The sequence below is a fragment of the Bombus flavifrons genome, chromosome 12, assembly GCF_040668555.2.
Source record: "Bombus flavifrons isolate JBK064 chromosome 12, iyBomFlav1_principal, whole genome shotgun sequence".
In the NCBI taxonomy this organism is placed as follows: Eukaryota; Metazoa; Arthropoda; class Insecta; order Hymenoptera; family Apidae; genus Bombus; species Bombus flavifrons.
This window is the reverse complement of record NC_138453.1, coordinates 2657866-2676736: the sequence shown is the minus strand read 5'-3', so window position 1 is coordinate 2676736 and position 18871 is coordinate 2657866. Positions and strand designations below refer to the sequence as shown.

General features: G+C 38.7%; 2 long non-coding RNA genes across 2 annotated transcripts; one reads left to right on the top strand and one right to left on the bottom strand.

Annotated features, from left to right (window-relative positions):
- Window positions 1-2102: 2102 nt before the first annotated feature.
- LOC138185594 (uncharacterized) lies at window positions 2103-3466 on the bottom strand. The gene is made up of 3 exons (XR_011174672.1): window positions 3382-3466; window positions 3056-3277; window positions 2103-2952 (listed from the first exon to the last, which is right to left on the bottom strand). It is a non-coding gene; the product is annotated as an uncharacterized LOC138185594 (long non-coding RNA).
- Window positions 3467-12631: 9165 nt separating this feature from the next.
- Window positions 12632-13044, top strand: LOC138185596 (uncharacterized). The gene is made up of 2 exons (XR_011174674.1): window positions 12632-12767; window positions 12860-13044. It is a non-coding gene; the product is annotated as an uncharacterized LOC138185596 (long non-coding RNA).
- The last annotated feature ends 5827 nt before the right edge of the window (window positions 13045-18871 follow it).

The window sequence follows — 18871 nt, the reverse complement described above, 5'->3', positions numbered from 1 at the left end:
CAGCACCCATAATACACCAGCATTCTTAATATAAAGACAAAAAAAAAAATTTTTTTCGAAATAGTCCTTAGACTATTTCTGGTGGCAGCAACTATCGTACCGATCGGAAATCTTAAATTTATATTTCGAATACTATCATTCCTTTCCTTTCAATTAAATTTAACGACAATCAAATTGAAAACGAAATTGAAAATCAAACTGAAAACGTGACAGAAAAAATTTTTGGTGGTAGCGGTGGGATGCGCTCCACGGAGGATTAAAGTTTCATTGGTATTGACAGAAAATGTATATATATATATAAATTCAAAAAACATGGCTGTCGCACGAGACTCAATTGAAAGAGGACACGCTTTTTGCGTTGTCAGAAAAATTGAAAGCATGGGATGAAAATTTACGCGTATTAACCGACATGAGAGTAAGATTAGATAAATTAAAAGAAGACCTGCGTCTAAGTAGAGAATCGGAAAAAACCGAAATACCAGCATCAACGTCAATAATTCCGCGAGAAATAAGATCGGCAGATACTAACTCGCAACCGATTAAGTTAAAAGACGCGATCGAGACAGTGCCAGTGTTCGATGGCCATCGACCGTCGATATTTCAATTTTTAAGGGCATGCGAACGAGTCCGAGGTATGGTGCCAAGAAATCAAGAACCTCAATTAGTGAAATTATTGATGAATAAACTTTACGGATACGCGTTTCTCACCGTAGAAGACAGTGAAGTGTTGACGTTTAGTGACTTCGAAAATAAATTAAGAAATATGTTCGGTCCAGGAAAAACAGTTAACGAGTATAAAGGTGAATTAGCAACGGTGTTTGAACGACCGGGAGAAGAGATATTAGAATATATAGATCGCGTCCCGTATTCCAAGATAGAATAGATCGAGACACGAGGGAGGCTTTCGTTAAGGAGCTCCCAAACGAGATGTATTTACGAGTAAAGATAGCAAGATACCAATCCTTGGACAATGCATACCGCCAAGCCGTGAAAGCAACACGAGAATTAAAACAAGTAAACGATAAAATACGATACCAACGTCCGACACCTCCGAATAATTATAACCGAAACAACGCTCGTCCTCTATGCAATAGTAACAACATCAGAAACAACCGCCAGGATCAGAGATTTGTACCCCCGTCGCGTAAACGTCTAAACGACCCGGGAATAGAGAAAGATGTCAGGAAAAGAGCAAGAGCAATAACCTGGGAAGAAAAATGCGTGCGTAAATACCCCGATAGAGATCTAAGTCAAAAGAGGGATGCTGATCATTTGAAACAATCAACTTTTCAATACAAACACCATTCCGTTGCTGTGATAAAGGATAATGTTACTTTAAATAGTAAAGAGGACGCACGACACCACAGACAGGATCATGAGTGAGAAATCTTCCGAGTTCCCAAACAAGATAAACGATACTAATGCCAAAGAACTTTCAGAAGAGGCAGAAACTAGGAAATTGAACGACGAGACGATAGGCGACGCTTATCCACTGCCTAATATCACGGAGATATTGGACCCGCTGGGAAGTGCGAAGCGCCTCTCCACGTTCAACTTGGCAAGGAAACAAAACCAAGGTTCCACGAATTTCGTGAATGTTTCAAATATAATAGGAAAAGAGATAGCGAGTGTATCTCACTCAAAAACTTCTATAAAACCACCAGAAAGTAACTTTATCGAACTCAAAGCCAAGTCATTAAATTGCAAGAAAGATCAGACTACAGAGAATAAAAGTATAGCTATCCCCTAAACCCAAAACAGAATCTGTAAGCAAAAAGGTTTGTAATAAAAATTCAAAGAATAATCCTAAATCTACCGAAAATATTCCTAAACGTCCCATACAAATAAATAATAATTTAAATATAATAAGCACTTCCAGTGAAACTATTCATTCTGAAAAAGTAGAAAAAAATCAACGTGTTGTGAATAAAGTAAATAAAGAAGAAAAAAGGATAACTAAGGAAAAGGATTCTAAACATTTTCAGGCTGAAAAAACACAAGTTAAACGGGCTCAACGAAATCGAAAAGGAGAAAATAGGGAATCACCAGTCAAAGATATATATATATATAGACTTGAATAAATACGCTAGCCATTGGATTACAATTGGATTAAAAATACTTCATTGGTTACTACATCTAGTATTTGATGTAGATAGCATGAGTGCTGATCTTATGATTCCTCTCGGAAAATATAGATGGTATCACACTATACTATATCCAAAATATTTATGGGTTAATATGGCTATGACATTTTCAAAAATTCGTATTTTGAATGCTATTGGCAAGTAATTGGATAATTGGCACGGTGATAGTAAACTTGCGTCTTGGCACAAAATAAAAACTAAAATGAAGAAAAGGAAGAAAATAGTAATTGGATACATGGTAGTCTTGAAGCCAATATTGCAAAAGTTTAGTAGCTTGCAAGGAAAACGAATACGTACTAACGATTCAAGATTTACACGAAGGAACGAAATTCTCCCTGCACGAATTAAACCTTGGGCACTTGGCCAGAGAACCCACTGGTGAAGTAATAATTGAAGAGGACATGGAACCAACGTACGCAGAATATCTCAGAGACCTGTTTGATAAAATCAACACTGTGCAGCAAATGGCAAGAGAAAATTCGATGATATCCAAGTTAAAGTCAAAAGAGTACTACGACAGACGAATCAACCCGCAAAATTTCAAAGTAGGAGATCTAGTATATCCAATAAAGAAACCTAGCAAAGAAAAATTTTCTAATCAATATATAGGACTGCATAAAGTGTTAGAAATTTTAAAGAATCAAAACGTCAAGATCGAAGTGAAAGAGATTCCGCGAACAGTGCACTTGAGCAAGTTGAAACTAACGCATAACCGAAATAAACAATAAACGAACCGATTTCAGAAGGCAACATAGTGCAGTAGTGTGTAGTTTAGTGCTGCTTGTCGAATAATGCAGATAGTGGGAACCTAAAAGAAAAAAGGAAAATTACTATGTATGTTCTAACCATTATCTAAATATAAAATGTGTTAATTCAATAAAATAATTAAAAACAGTGGAAGTGAAAGGTACCTTGTGAACAATTAATCATCGTAGAAGGAAGTGTATGTGCAAAGACAGGTTATGGATCCATATTCGTAGAACATAATGTATGACGGCCAGCTGAAACAAATGGATGAATTAACTTCAATTGTCTCAATGCAAAATATAATACTACTAGATGTTTATAACAATATTGTGGCTAAACCAAAGGAAGTGTGACACTGCTTGTCGAATAATGCAGATAGTGGAAACCTAAAAGAAAAGGGAAAATTACTATGTGTATGTTCTAACCATTATTTAAATACACAACACGGTAATTCAATAAAATAATTAAAAGCAGTGATAGTTGAAAGTACCTAGTGCACGATTAATCATCATAGAAGGAAGCGTACATGCAGGGATTCCACAGAAACAAATTGTGGACCCACTTCATAGAACATAGCTGAAACGAATGGATAAACTAACCTCAATTGCCTTGATATATATGAAAGAAAATAATACTATCAAAAATTTACAACAATATCACAATTAAATTAAAAGAAGCAAGGATAATGGTCAATAATTGATGCTCGACAACAGACTTATAGTTAATGGAAAATAAAACCGGAAAACCAAGGAAAATAGTGACATTATAACGACACAGCGGTCTTCAATAAGAAGAAATAAAACCAGTTAATAAGTGCAGGAAGAGTTAAGAAATAACTAAGATAGGTTAAGTGAATGACAACAATAATTCACTACTCACATCGAAGAGGTTTATACAGGAGTCAATGCAGTTATTAGAAACCAACTACCAAATTCGAGTAAATGTGTACGAAGAATCGAAGTTGATACTACTGGAATGGTCAAGGAGACGTGAGAAAACTGAAAAATCAAAAAATTAGTGACATTATAACAAACAATTCAACATCAACGGAATGGTCTTAGCAAATAAGAAAGGGTACCTTATAAGTTAACAAGGTTTACATGCGACTAATCATCGTAGAAGGAAGTGTACATGCAGGAAGTCCACAAGGATTGATTATGGATCCATTTTTGGCAAAACAAATGGATAAGTTAACCTCAACTGCACTAATACTAAATATTTATAACAACACTAAAGCTGAATTAAAAGAAACAAGGATAACGGACAATAATTGATGCCAGTCGACAACATTTACAACATAACAAGACTTACGGTTGACCACTGGAAAATTTTAAGAGCATTCTACTTACAGGTATGAAAATACCGAAGGCAATAAATACCGAGGTAACCAACCATAACCTAAAAAGGGGAAGAATGTTGTAAACCATCTTGGAATAGAAATTGATAATAATAAGAAGCTCGTTACTCACATCAAAAGATATACATTAAAGCCGACGCAGTTACAAGAAGCATACTACCAAATTTAAATGAATACTTATGGAATATTGAATCAGATACTACCGAAACATTCACAATGGCAACAGAAAACTGGAAAATCAAGGAAAAATTGTGACACTATAACAAAACAATTCGATGATAACGAAGCGGTCTTAGCAAACAAGATAGTGGACGGACTATTTTACTATGCAGATATTTACAAAATATAGTGTTTTATATATATCTATATACATACTTACAATTCTAGGATAAGTAAAAGTAGTCATAATAAATGTTGGAAATGTAACAAAGAACCAGATGAAGGAATAGCATTGGAGAACCTACAAACAATAATAACTGAATAAACAAGTTTTAATTAACAATATACAGATTAGCTCCAAAATTATACCATACAGATGTGAAATAACAGCAAAATCACAAGTATAAAGTAACGACAAACTAATAAGAAAGTAGAAACAGCCAATAAATATAGGTTAGAATAGGAATAGGTTAGAAATTAATCAAGACCGATAAACCGAATATCAACGACAAATGCAATTAAAATAAGAAATTATTATATTGTACTAAGTTAATATAGCATAATTGTATTAAGTCTGGCGTAGGGAAATAAGGTTGTGTTACGCAGTAGAATTGGTAATAACACACTATGCACATATTAGTATTAAATTAATTAAGCGAACACTCTATAAAATAAACTACGCAAAACACAACAATAAAACAGTACTATTGATAAATTATAAAATTTAACAATAACACAATCCATATACTATTATATTAAAATAACACATGAAATACATACACGTTATAATGAATACACAAACAATACCATCGTCATTTAAAAAAAAAATTTCTAACTACGCAAAAATAGGGGAAAATAAGCAACGGACGAATAATTATTCCATTATTAAACAAATTAAGGACGCGCCACCATACTTTTACTGGAGACATTCATGAGCAACCATCTTGGATTGTTATGAGCATGAAATAGCCCTTACGCATGTGCATTAGAATACATGCAAATAATTATACACATTAAATAAATACAAAATAATATTATTCCCACTTCAATTATACGCCAACTAGTAAAATGAAGCTACAAGTAATTAATAGATAAATAACAGATTCGACATTAATAAAAGTCACTATATACTAGGGACATTCACAAGCAGCCATTTTGGATAATCAACACGTGCTGATCGACTTCGCACCTATTCAAGGTAAGAAATTTAAAATTGTATATCTTCTTCTCTTTTAATTTCGCAGTCGTACAAAGTTGTCTCTGAACAAAAGTATCCGTCGGCAGCTATAGTTGACAAACAAAATTATCAAGCACACGATTTACGTGGATTTTATTCGAAATATCTTGAATTCGCAACAATTGTTCGCTGTATCAACCAGTGATTACGGTGTTTTCAAACGCAGGAAACATCTATAGTTTTCGTTTTCCTCTTCCCATCGTTAGCAAATTGTTCACCCTTGGGCGAGGCATACGAAGCCACACTGATTGTCCACAGAGAACATAGTTGCAAAATCAAAGTAATCGTTCTTGCTCATGATTTAACGAATTGTCTGGAATAAAACAACCCTTTCAATTTTCGAACTACCTCGTTTACAATTGTTCGCAGTATCAACCAGTGATTACGGTGTTTTCGAACGCTGGAAACATCTATGGTTTTCGTTATCCTCTTCCCATCGTTAGCAGATTGCTCGTCTTTGGGCGAGGCCTACGAAGCCACACTGATTGTTCACAGTGAACCCCGTTGCCAATTAAAATAATCATTTTTCGCTTACGACTCCATTAGTTGCCAAGAACGAATTATATTTTCTAAATTATTAAATCTAACTGATTATTCGTTGTGTTAAACCTGTGTTAACGGTGTTTTCAATTGTCGGAAACACTTATTGATCTTCGTATTCCTCCCCGCATCGTTGGCAAATATTGCTCGTCCTTGGGTAAGGATTGCGAAATCGCACAAGTCACACACAGAAAGTGATATTTACTTCACCTTGATCATATTAGATGACCAAATCAAGAAAGAATCAAAAAGATAAAAGTCACCTCAGCAAGAGGCGAGCCGAACGTTGGTACAAACGATTGATTGCTGCAGAAGTTAAAAGGGAAGAAAAGAGGCGCCGAGAGGAGTTAGAACTAAATAGCGAAGGTCCTGCACCTAGTTTTTCGCCCTCAAGTTCACCTATTCCCGAACATTGCGAGACGCATTCTCTCCGACCTCGATTGCCGTCGCCTACATCATACGATAGCGTTTGTCATAAACCGCATTATTTTAATCGCCCGAACGAGTAAAAATTAGCTTTCGCCATTAATCCTGTCGAAATAAATAAATCTTACCCTACCAAACATTTGTAAAACTTATCCGATCAGAAGCTCGAATATTTACTATATCTACATACGTACTTACTATATACTACCATATAATATATATGTCGGAGATGAAAGGAAAGCCGAAGCCGTTCCTTGGAAATTTTGGGAACATCTTCTAGTAGTCTAGCCCGGATTTTATCATAGCTGTAATTGTTAGAGATTTGTGATATCAAGATTGGGTTCGAGGCGACAATTGGTCGCCGAACGTAGCCACGGTCACGGGATGGATGTTTTATCTAACGGAGGTCTGGAGTGGTTGTATGTGTTCTCCGAGAAATGTGGTTGTGGCGGCATGCGACCTCGAGAGCGGGCCTAGCCACGTGTGATGTTGCCTCGGAGGTGCCGATGCAATGGGACATACATTGTATTAGTAATCAAAACTCCAGGCAGAAACTGCCTAGCAACGGCGTTTGGAACTTTCTCGATGCTTCCAACGAGTGTGCCTAGCAACGGCGTTTGGAACCTTCTCGATGCTTCCAAACGGGCATAGAAAACAAAATGCAATCGTACGGGGAGAAAAATCTCCACGAGACTGGCATTTCGTCTTGTGACTGCTTTAGAGAGTGACACGTCGTGTTTCTGTGCTTAAGATCAGTCTGCGCTTAGTAAGGAGTCATCCCGTTGATCGTGGATTCGTTTGAACTCAAATTATTGTTTATAACGATTATTAACTTATTGTTTGTAAACCATATTATTCATTGCACTTACTATCCGTTAAACGTATTACTCATTAGCTTTATTATCTGTTAGACTTACTAACCGTTCAACTTATTATCCACTAACTTTATTATTTGTCTAATTTATTATTCGTTCAATATATTTTTCGCTAACTTCATTATTTGTTAAGTTTATTATTCTCTAGACTTATTATTTGTTAATCTTTGTAACAGACTTGTGTATAAGTGAAAATATAATCTTAAGTTGTGTCAAACAATGGATAACTCACGTGAAGAATTGTCACGCGCCCAAAATTCCAATCTCACCCCGACATATATATATATTTGCATCCAACGACATTTATAACCGACATTCTAATATTTTTAATCGACTAAAATCGAATAAATCATAACATATTTATTTTAATATAACCCAGTCGGATGAAATAAATATGTTTGTCAGTACCAATTGTCTATTCCGAGTAACTTTAAACCTCTCCCGTGCCAGTACTTTTGCGTATAGCAGGTTAGCCGAAAAGAGGAATTCATTTGACAGTTGCATTGAACGTTAGTTAACGCTACCCATTAAACATAAATTAGCGGATAAAACTCTCATGACGTTTGAAAGAAAAAAAAAATAATCACGACGGACGAAGGAACAAGGATTTGTTTTCCAACTGCCGAGACAGTGCTACAGACGCACATCCAGATGTGGAATTCAAACTAGCAGTTACCAAAAACCCACGACGGACGAAGGTACAAAGATTTGTTTTCCTACAGCCAAGAAGGAGCTACACATGCACATCTAGGCTGTGAATTCAATCTAGTAGTTACCAAAAAACCACAATAGGCAAAGGTACAAAGATTTATTTTCCTACAGCCAAGACGGTGCCACAGCTGCACTACTAGGCTGGGAATTCAATTTAGTATTTAACAAGAAACCACGACACACGAAGGTGGAGTGGTTTGTTTAACTATAGCCAAGATGGTGCCTCAGATGCACTTCCAGGCTGGGAATTCAATCTAGTAGTTACCAAAAAACCACGACAGGCGAAGGTACAAAGATCTATTTTCCTACAGCCAAGACGGTGCTATTGATGCACTTCCAGGCTGGGAATTCAATGTAGTAGTTACCAAAAAGAACACAATAGGCAAAGGTACAAAGATTTATTTTACTACAGCCAAGACGGTGCTACAGCTGCACTTCCAGGCTGGGATTTCAATCTAGTATTTAACAAAAAACCACGACACACGAAGGTGGAGTGGTTTGTTTTCCTGCAGCGAAGATGGCGCTACGGATGCACTTCCAGGCTGGGAATTGAATCTAGCAGTTACCAAAAATAACAACGGCAGACGAGGGCACAACGATTTGTTTTCGTACAGCCAAGAAGATGTTGCACATGCACTTCCAGGCTGGGAATCCAATCTAGCAGTTACCAAAAAACCACGACAAACGAAGGTGCAAAGATTCGTTTCCCTACAGCCCAAGACGGTGCTACAGCTGCACTACCAGGCTGGGATTTCAATCTAGTATTTAACAAACTCCAACTTCGTGTGTTGTGGTTTGTTTTCCTATAGCCAAGATGGTGCCTCAGATGCACTTCCAGGCTGGGAATTCAATCTAGTAGTTACCAAAAAACCACGATACGCGAAGGTACAAAGATTTATTTTCCTACAGCCAAGACGGTGCTATTGATGCACTTCCAGGCTGGGAATTCAATGTGGTAGTTACCAAAAAAACACAATAGGTAAAGGTAGAAAGATTTATTTTCCTACAGCCAAGATTGTGCAACAGATGCACTTCCAGGCTGGGATTTCAATCTAGTATTTAACAAAAAACCACGACACACGAAGGTGGAGTGGTTTGTTTTCCTACAGCGAAGATGGCGCTACAGATGCACTTCCAGGCTGGGATTTGAATCTGGTAGTTACCAAAAAAAAAAACAACGGCAGACGAGGGCACAACGATTTGTTTTCGTACAGCCAAGAAGATGCTGCACATGCACTTCCAGGCTGGGAATCCAATCTAGCAGTTACCAAAAAACTACGACAAACGAAGGTACAACGATTTGTTTCCCTACAGCCAAGATGGTGCTACAGATGCACTCCCAGGCTGGGAATTCAATCTAGTAGTTACCAAAATACCACGACAGACGAAGGTGCAAAGATTCGTTTCCCTACAGCCAACAAGGTGCTACAGATGCACGCCCGGGCTAGGAATTCAATCTAGTAGTTACCAAAAAACCACAATAGACAAAGGTTCAAAGATTTGTTTTCCTACAGCCAAGATGGTGCTACAGATGCACTCCCAGGCTGTGAATTCAATCTAGTAGTTACCAAAAAACCACAATAGACAAAGGTTCAAGGATTTGTTTTCCTACAGCCAAGATTGTGCTACAGATGCACTTCCAGGCTGGGAATTCAATCTATTAGTTAACAAAAAACCACGACAGGCGAAGGTATAAAGATATGCTGTCCTACAGCCAAGAAGGTGCTACAGATGCACTGCCAGGCTGAGAATTCAATCTATTAGTTAACAAAAAACCTCGGCAGCCGAACGTACAAAGGTTTTTTTTCCTACAGTCAAGAATAAGCTACAGTTGCACCAGGCCGGGAATTCAATCTAGTAGTTACTAAACAACCACGACAGACGACTTAATACAGATTTGTTTCCCTACAGCCAAGAAGGTAATATAGATGCACTTACAGGCTGGAAATTCAATCTAGTAGTTATCAAAAACCACGACAGATGAAGATACAAAGATTTGTTATACTACTACCAAGAAGAAGCTACAGATGCACTTCCAGGCTGGGAATTCAATCTAGTAGTTACCAAAAAACCACAATAGACAAAGGTTCAAAGATTTGTTTTCCTACAGCTAAGATGGTGCTACAGATGCACTCCCAGGCTGGGAATTTAATCTAGTAGTTACCAAAAAACCACAATAGACAAAGGTTCAAAGATATGTTTTCCTACAGCCAAGATTGTGCAACAGATGCACTTCCAGGCTGGGTATTCAATCTATTAGTTAACAAAAATCCACGGCAGCCGAACGTACAAAGGTTTGTTTTCCTACAGCCAAGAATAAGCTACAGATGCACCAGGCCGGGAATTCAATCTAGTAGTTACCAAAAAGCCACAATAGACAAAGGTTCAAAGATTTGATTCCTTACAGCCAAGAACGTAATACAGATGCACTTACAGGCTGGAAATTCAATCTAGTAGTTATCAAAAACCACGACAGTCGAAGGTACAATGATTTGACTTTCCTACAGCCAGGAAAGTGCTACAGATACACTACCAGGCTGGGAAGTCAATCTAGTAGTTACCAAAAAACCACAACAGACGAAGGTACAAAGATTTGTATTCCTACAACTAAGAATGTGCAACAGATGGACCATGCTGGGAATTCAATCTAGTAGTTACCAAAATACCACGATAGACGAAGGTGCAAATATTTGTTTTCCTACAGCCAATAAGGTGAAACAGATGCACTTCCAGGCTTTGAATTCAATGTAGTAGTGATGAAAAAGGAAAGGAAATAGTCGCGATAGACGAAGAATACTCATCACACACTAACACCCCTAACATAAAGGGAAATGTAATAATATTTATAAAAAGGAGAGAAAATAAAAGAAAAAGTATAAGAAATAACAAAAGAAAAAAAATTTATTTTTTTTTAAATAGTACTTAGGCTATTTCTGGTGGCATCAACTACCGTATTAATCGGAAATCTTGAATCAATATTTCATATACAATCATATCATCTCAAATTTTCCTTCCGATTAAATTAAATTAATCAAAAACAGCAAGTTAAATACGTAACGACAATAAATTTTTGGTGGCACCAAAGAGCAAGATATGCTCTTGACATTGTCGGAAAAACTAAGAGCGAGGGATGCAAATTTTCGATTAATAGCCGATATGAGTACAGACATCAATGAATTACAAGACGACATGAGTTCACTCAAGACAAAAAAGGAAATCGAGACACCCGTATCACCGCCGGTAATTCTCCAGGAGACAATACCGACAGAAGGCAATCCCCAACCAATTAAGTTAAAACATGCGATCGAGTTAGTACCAGTATTCGACGGACATCGACCCTCAGTATTTCAATTTTTAAGAACATGCCAGCGCGCACGAAACATGATTCCGCGGCATCAAGAGCCTCAATTGGTAAAATTATTAATGAATAAGCTTCGCGGGCACGCGTTCCTCGCCGTAGAGGACAGTCAGCTAAACAGTTTGAACGATTTCGGGAACAAATTAAAGGATATGTTCGACCCAGGGAAATCCCTTAACTAATATAAGGGAGAATTAGGAACAATATTCCAACGACCGGGGGAAGACATACTGGATTATTTGGATCGCGTCAGAGATCTCAGACTGGCGATAATAGACGAGGGAAGATACGAGTACGGCACCGTATTCCAAGATAGGATAGTTCGAGACACGAGGGAGGCTTTCGTTAAAGGGCTCCCAAACGAGGTGTATTTACGAGTAAAGATAGCAGGATGCCAATCCTTGGACGATGCGTACCGCCAAGCCGTGAAAGCAACACGAGAATTAAAACAAGCAATCAATGGAAGACGATACCAACATCCGACACCTCCGAATAATTATAAGCGAAACAACGCTCATCTCCCATACAATAATAACAACATCGGAAACAATCGCTAGGACTGGAGATTTGTACCGCCGTCGCGGAAACATCTAAACAATCCGGGAATACAGGAAGATGTTAGGAAAGGAGCAAGAGTAATAACCTGGGAAGAAAAATGCATAAGTAAATACCTCGATAGAGATCTAAATCGAAAGAGAGATGCTGACCATTTGAAACAATCAACTTTTCAATGCAAACACCATTCCGTTGCTGTGCTAAAGGATAATGTTACTTTAAATAGTAAGAGGACGCACGGCACCACAGACAGGATCATCAGTGAGAAATTTTCCGAGTTCATGAACAATATACACAATACTAATGTCAAAGAACTTTCAGAAGAAGCAGAAACTAGGAAATTGGACGACGAGATGATAGGCAACGCTTATCCACTGCCTCATATCACGGAGATATTGGACCCGCTGGAAAGTGCAAAGTGCCTCTCCACGTTCGACTTGGCAAGGATACAAAGGCAAGGTTCCACGAATTTCGTAAATGTTCAAATATAATAGGAAAAGGGGTAGCGAGTGTATCTCACTCAAAAACTTCTATAAAACCATCAGAAAGTAACTTTATCGAACTCGAAGCCAAGTCATTAAATTGCAAGGAAGATCAGACTACAGAGAATAAAAGTATAGCTCTCCCTAAATCCAAAACAGAATCTATAAGCAAATAGGTTTGTAATAAGAATTCAAAGAATAATTTTAAATCTACCGAAAATATTCCTAAACGTTCCATACAAATAAATAATAATTTAATTATAATAAGCACTTCCAGTGAAACTGTTCATCCTGAAAAGGTAGAGAAAAATCAACGTGTTGTGAATAAAAGTTAATAAAGAAGAAAAAAGGGTAACTAAGGAAAAAGATTCCAAACATTTTCAAGCTGAAGAAATGCAAGTTCAACGGGCTCAAAGAAATCAAAAGGGAGAAAAGAGGGAATCACCAGCCGAAGATATATATATATATATAAACTTGAATAAATACGCTAGCCATTGGATTACAACTGGATTAAAAATACTTCATTGGTTACTACATCTAGTATTTGACGTAGATAAAATGAGTACTGATCTTACGATTCCTTTTGGAAAATATAGGTGGTATCACACTATACTTTATCCAAAATATTTTTGGGTTAATTGGTATTTTCAAAAATTTGTATTTTGAATGTTATTGACAAGCAATTGGATAATTGGATCGGTGTTAGTAAACTTGCGTCTTGGCGTAAAATAAAAACTAAAATGAAGAAAAGGAAGAAAATAGTAATTGGATACATGGAAGTCCTGAAGCCAATATTGCAAAGTTTAGTAGCTTGCAAGGGAAACGAATATATATAAACCCAAACGATTCCCCAAATACTCCAACTGCACAAATAGTCTCCCCAGATTTAAAAACTAAAACAAATTTACTATTAGACTCCGGATCATAAATCAACATCAAGAAATCTGCCTTACCCGATTCAGCAACCATCAACGAGCTAGAATCAATCGAAGTTCGAGGAATTACGGCAACGAGCCTGGTCACCCTAGGGCAGACAATAATACAGGTTGCGGGCCATCCAGTTACTTTTCATGCAGTTGATGTGTCATTGCTGATCGATCAAGACGGAAACTTAGGATCCGAATTTTTTGCAGAATGCAAAGCTCGTCTGGATTACGAACAAAAACACATTAAATGGGTAAATATTTACATCCCGTTCGATACAATAATTGTGACGAAACGAAGTTCGGTACCATGTACAATAAATATTGCAAATCCAGAGGCAAACGAGGGATTCATCCCCAAAATCGAACCGATTAAGGGAGTCTATTTCGGAAATGCGGTTGTGAGAAACCATAAGGGACGGGGTTATCTAAGAGTAATTAATACCACATCGAGGGATTATGAATTTACCATACGTACAATGGTAATTGGTAAATGGTAAAGAATTTACAATTCCCACTTCGCTCTCTCGTACTACGTGCAATGTTATTTCAGTATCTAAAGAAACAAGGTTCGACGAAATAGTGGAATTGTTGCGACTCGAATATTTAAACGTAGAAGAAAGGAGAAACGTTGAAGCACTGATACAGAAAAATCAAGACAGATTTCATCTTCCAGGCGAGACTCTGGAAGGAACAGATAACTTACGGCATGAAATTATTACTACAGACGAGAAACCAATTAATGTTAAACAGTACCGGTATCCACCCGTACATCGAGAAGAGATAAATCGCCAAATTCAAAAATTACTAGAAACAGACGTCGTGGAACCATTGACGTCTCCGTACCACTCTCCGTTATAGATCGTACCGAAGAAGCCGGATTCCCAAGGTAATAAACAATGGAGATTGGTTATCGATTACAGGAAATTGAACGACAAAACAATAGGCGACGCTTATCCGCTGCCTAACATTATCGAAATATTGGACCAATTGGGAAGTGCAAAGTATTTCTCCACGTTCAACTTAACATCTGGATTCCACCAGATCCGAATGGCATCGAAAGATGCCCACAAGACAGCATTCTCGACGCCGTATGGTCATTTTCAGTTTAAACGAATGCCTTTTGGACTGAAAAACGCATCAGCAACGTTCCAACGGTTGATGAATTCGATATTATCAGGATTGCAAGGAATAGAATTGTTTGTTTACTTGGACGATATAGTGATTTATTCTACATCCCTTCGTGAACATGAAATTAAATTCAATCAACTTATGGATAGATTACGGAAAGCTAAATTGCAATTGCAACCAGACAAGTGTGAATTCTTACGACATGAAGTGAAATATTTGGGACATGTGATCAGTGAAAATGGAGTTAAACCAGACTCAAAGAAAATCGAGGCAGTTTCAAATTTTCCACGCCCAAAGAAACCAAAGAATATTAAACAATTTTTGGGACTAGATGGATATTACCGAAGATTCGTATCTAATTTTTCCAAAGTTGCGAAACCATTGACACAATTACTAAAAAAGGACGTTGCGTTCAAATGGGAAGGAAGTCAAGAAGACGCGTTTAACACCTTGAAAACGGCACTTACAACAGAACCCATCCTGCAATATTCAGACTTTTCTCAACCGTTCAATCTCACAACAGACACATCTGGATACGCCGTGGGCGGCGTATTAAGTCAAGGACCAATCGGAAAAGACCTACCGATTGCATACGCCTCGAGATTACTAAACCCCGCAGAACAAAACTACTCCACGATAGAAAAAGAATGTCAATCGTTTACAGTACAATGCATTTCCGACTGTATCTATACGGAAGAAAATTTACTATAATAACCGACCATAAACCTTTAGTGTGGATGCATTCTATCAAAGATCCTACCTCAAGAATCTGGAAGTGGAAATTAAGATTGTCGGACTTTGAATTCGATATTGTATACAAGGAAGGCAGGACGAACGCGAATGCGGACGCATTGTCTAGAAACCCCCCGGAGGTTTGCCTACCAATCAGGAAGAGAGAAGCAGTCTCACCGATTCGTTATCATGTCTCAAAAAGATTTGAACTGGATACGTCAACCGAGGACTCTCCCATATTCGAAGCTAAACCACGCGTCTTGCCTCAGTCCCATGATTCTAGAAAACAAGGAAAAGTTTTTGCCCGAAAGCATTTTACCATAGAAGAAACACCCGTAAAATATTTTGACCAAGCATTAGCTGAAATCGATGTAAACACAGACGAAGAAATAGCCAATCGAGAAAAGGAGGACACTGATACAACAAGCGAAGAAGAGCCCTCCACTGCAACCCCAGAACCAATTCAACAACGAGAAATGGACACGAGACCTACAGTGCGTGCGGAACTAAAAATTTCGGAAACTCGAGACTCAATTACGAGAGTAAATGATCATAAAGTACTATTCGTAGATATACATGGCACTCCGATAGATAAAGGAGTCTTAGAAATGAAGGAGACAGGGAAATTGCCTCGTTATGAAATTTAATGTTGGAAAGAGCAAGATTGAATCACGATTCCGGGAAATACATCGTATCCCTACCAATAAAGGAAGATCGAAATATTTCTAGAACACCTGAAAATTAATTAAATTCATTAGCATTAGCAAAGGAAACCCGGAGGAAATACCCTGGCGACATACAATCAGGAAATTGAAGGAAGTATTTACGGAAACAACCATAACCATCGCCATTTGCACTGGGGATGTAATCACCCCGCCAGTGGAAGCGCGAAACAACATAATACGAGAGAAACACGAATCATGCGTAACAGAACACAAAGGAATAACAAAAACTTATCAAAGAATACGACAACACTATTATTGGGAAAACATGAAGAAAGAAATTCAAGATTACGTAAGAACATGCAAGGAATACCAATTGATGAAGCTCACAAAGATAAAAACAAAGACACACAGACAAAGCGTTCGACAAAATTAGTATGGATATCGTCGGTCCATTGCCAAAAACTCAAAAAGGAAATGAATATATATTAGCTATCCAAGATTTATTGACAAAGTATTCAATCGGGATTCCGATAGGAGGAATCTCTTCAGCTGAGATAGCGGATGTTTTTGTAAAATGATTTATTTGCCGATTCGGGTCATCGAAAGCTATTCTCACTGATCAGGGAGCGAACTTTACATCCTCACTAATGAAGAAAGTAGCAAAGAGATTCCGCATTAAACAATATACCATGTTGGCATACCACCCACAAAGTAACGGTGTTACGTCGCCTAAAACATCTGCGCTGCAGCTCTCGCGACCGGGCAGCCGATGGCCTGCGTAACGTCATTTCGACCCTCAATAAACCTGAGGACCAACCATAACTTTCTCTTTCATTGTGTACATGTATCTTCGTTCAATCCGTCGTCCTGAAAGATTTTTAAGGCTAAAAATATTTTTGACGCACATCTGGTTTTTAGAGAGGTCACTCACGAACCACGTTGGTCGGAGGCTTCCTACTCTTCACTTCTCCTACGATTCTCGGAGAGTCAAGTCGCAGACTTCTCCTGCTACATCAGGAGGGTCAAGTCAACTTACTTCTTCTACATACGACAACGTCGAAGTTTAACATCAAAATCTAGTGTCTATCAAGTATCCTCTAGTGCTACGTCCACTAACATACGAAATTCGACTGTACGAACCTTGCTCTATCATTCGTGTCTATCTCATATTCGTGCGATAAGTTGTTATTGACGATTTGTATCTACTCAACAGTGTAGTTTAAGTGTTGGAAATATATATTTTATAATTCTGTGAATCACAGTGTTATATAAACTTAATCACCCCTATTATCTTAACGGAAATCAGGGGATCGATCAATTCGTGGTGTCGATTAATATAATCGTAACGGGAATTTACGACTCCCGTTGACGTCTCTCCTCGCGATTGCGTCTCCCCGCGATTGGCCGAATTAACATGGTCCTTCGAGCCGGATTTTGCGCCATTAAAAAGTGCATTGACCAGTGACTATACAGTGTCGCGTGAAATCCACATTCCAACGACTTAGGCAACTAACCAAAGGAGCTGCCCTCGGAAAGGAACTCCTTCCTCGCTCAGCACATACGCGAGCCCACACCGCACTGTAACGAGTAGCTACAGGTTCCTAGATCAACGTCCATTTGATTAAGGTAAACTCGTTCCTGCCATTAAACTCAAATATGGCCCACGCTGAACCGATCAGCACACTGCGGCGGAGACGAAGCATCTTAGTCCGCCGACTCGCGACCACGAAGCGTCAACTCGACGAATATGAAGCGTCTGGACGGGTAGAAAAGAACTCCCTCATAGCATGCCGTAACTTCTTCGACGAGAATTGGAGGAAGATAATCGAGGTTCAGGACGAGCTGGAAGCGTTAGATGAGGGGGAAATTGCTCATGCAGACTCTTTATTGCGAGAGCATCTTAAGATTGAAGTACGGATCCTGGACCTCTTTGACCTACTACCATCAACAACCCCTTCGACATTAAAAGCACGCGATTCATGCGTGAAACACCAGCCGACGGAGAATATCGCATCGACTCGAACGCCGATCCCGTCGCACGACATGCGGAGCTCATCGCGTGACACTCACAACGTGTCCCCCATACGCGACCTGACGACGACCACGTTCACATCGTCAACATCACAACAATCTGATTCAACGACACAAAACGCCTTGAATCAGCAAACCGCTCAAGATACTCTGGACCAGAAGGAACTCAATCCCGTCCAGGACAACAGCGGCCATACTCCGTCGGCAGAAAACAACGCGTCGAATCCAACGTCGATATCGTCGCCTGACACGCGGATCTCATCGCCTAATCCGCGCGGCACATTGCGTGAAACTCGCACCTCATCGCCTACACGCGTCCTGAAGACAACACTTCACGATTCTCTGGATCAACAGAGAGAGAAAACCTCACCAGGCGACAAGATGTCGCAAACATTCTTTCCGAAGCTGTTACAGGATGGGCGATGCCCTGCAACTGTAATTCAAAACGACGAGAGTAGCGGGTCAAATCCCGTCAAGGATACCGAAGCCAATCTAGAAGCGAAACCTACAGAAGACTCTCCGAAATTCACGATGATAGAATTATCTGGGAACAGACATTCCTTTATCAACACTTCGACGGTTAATAACCTGTCCTGCATACCGTCACACGCAACATTTGGCATAAACATCGTATCGGAGACTCTCATTCATTCTCCGGGACATTCCGTGAAGAGTCCTCACTCTCCATGGCCGACAGGGGCCACAGCTGCGAATAACCCGAAGCGAAATAATATCTACGTTATTGCTACCGTGAATAATTACGTAATTGATATTGATAGTTTTCAGAACACTCCTTCG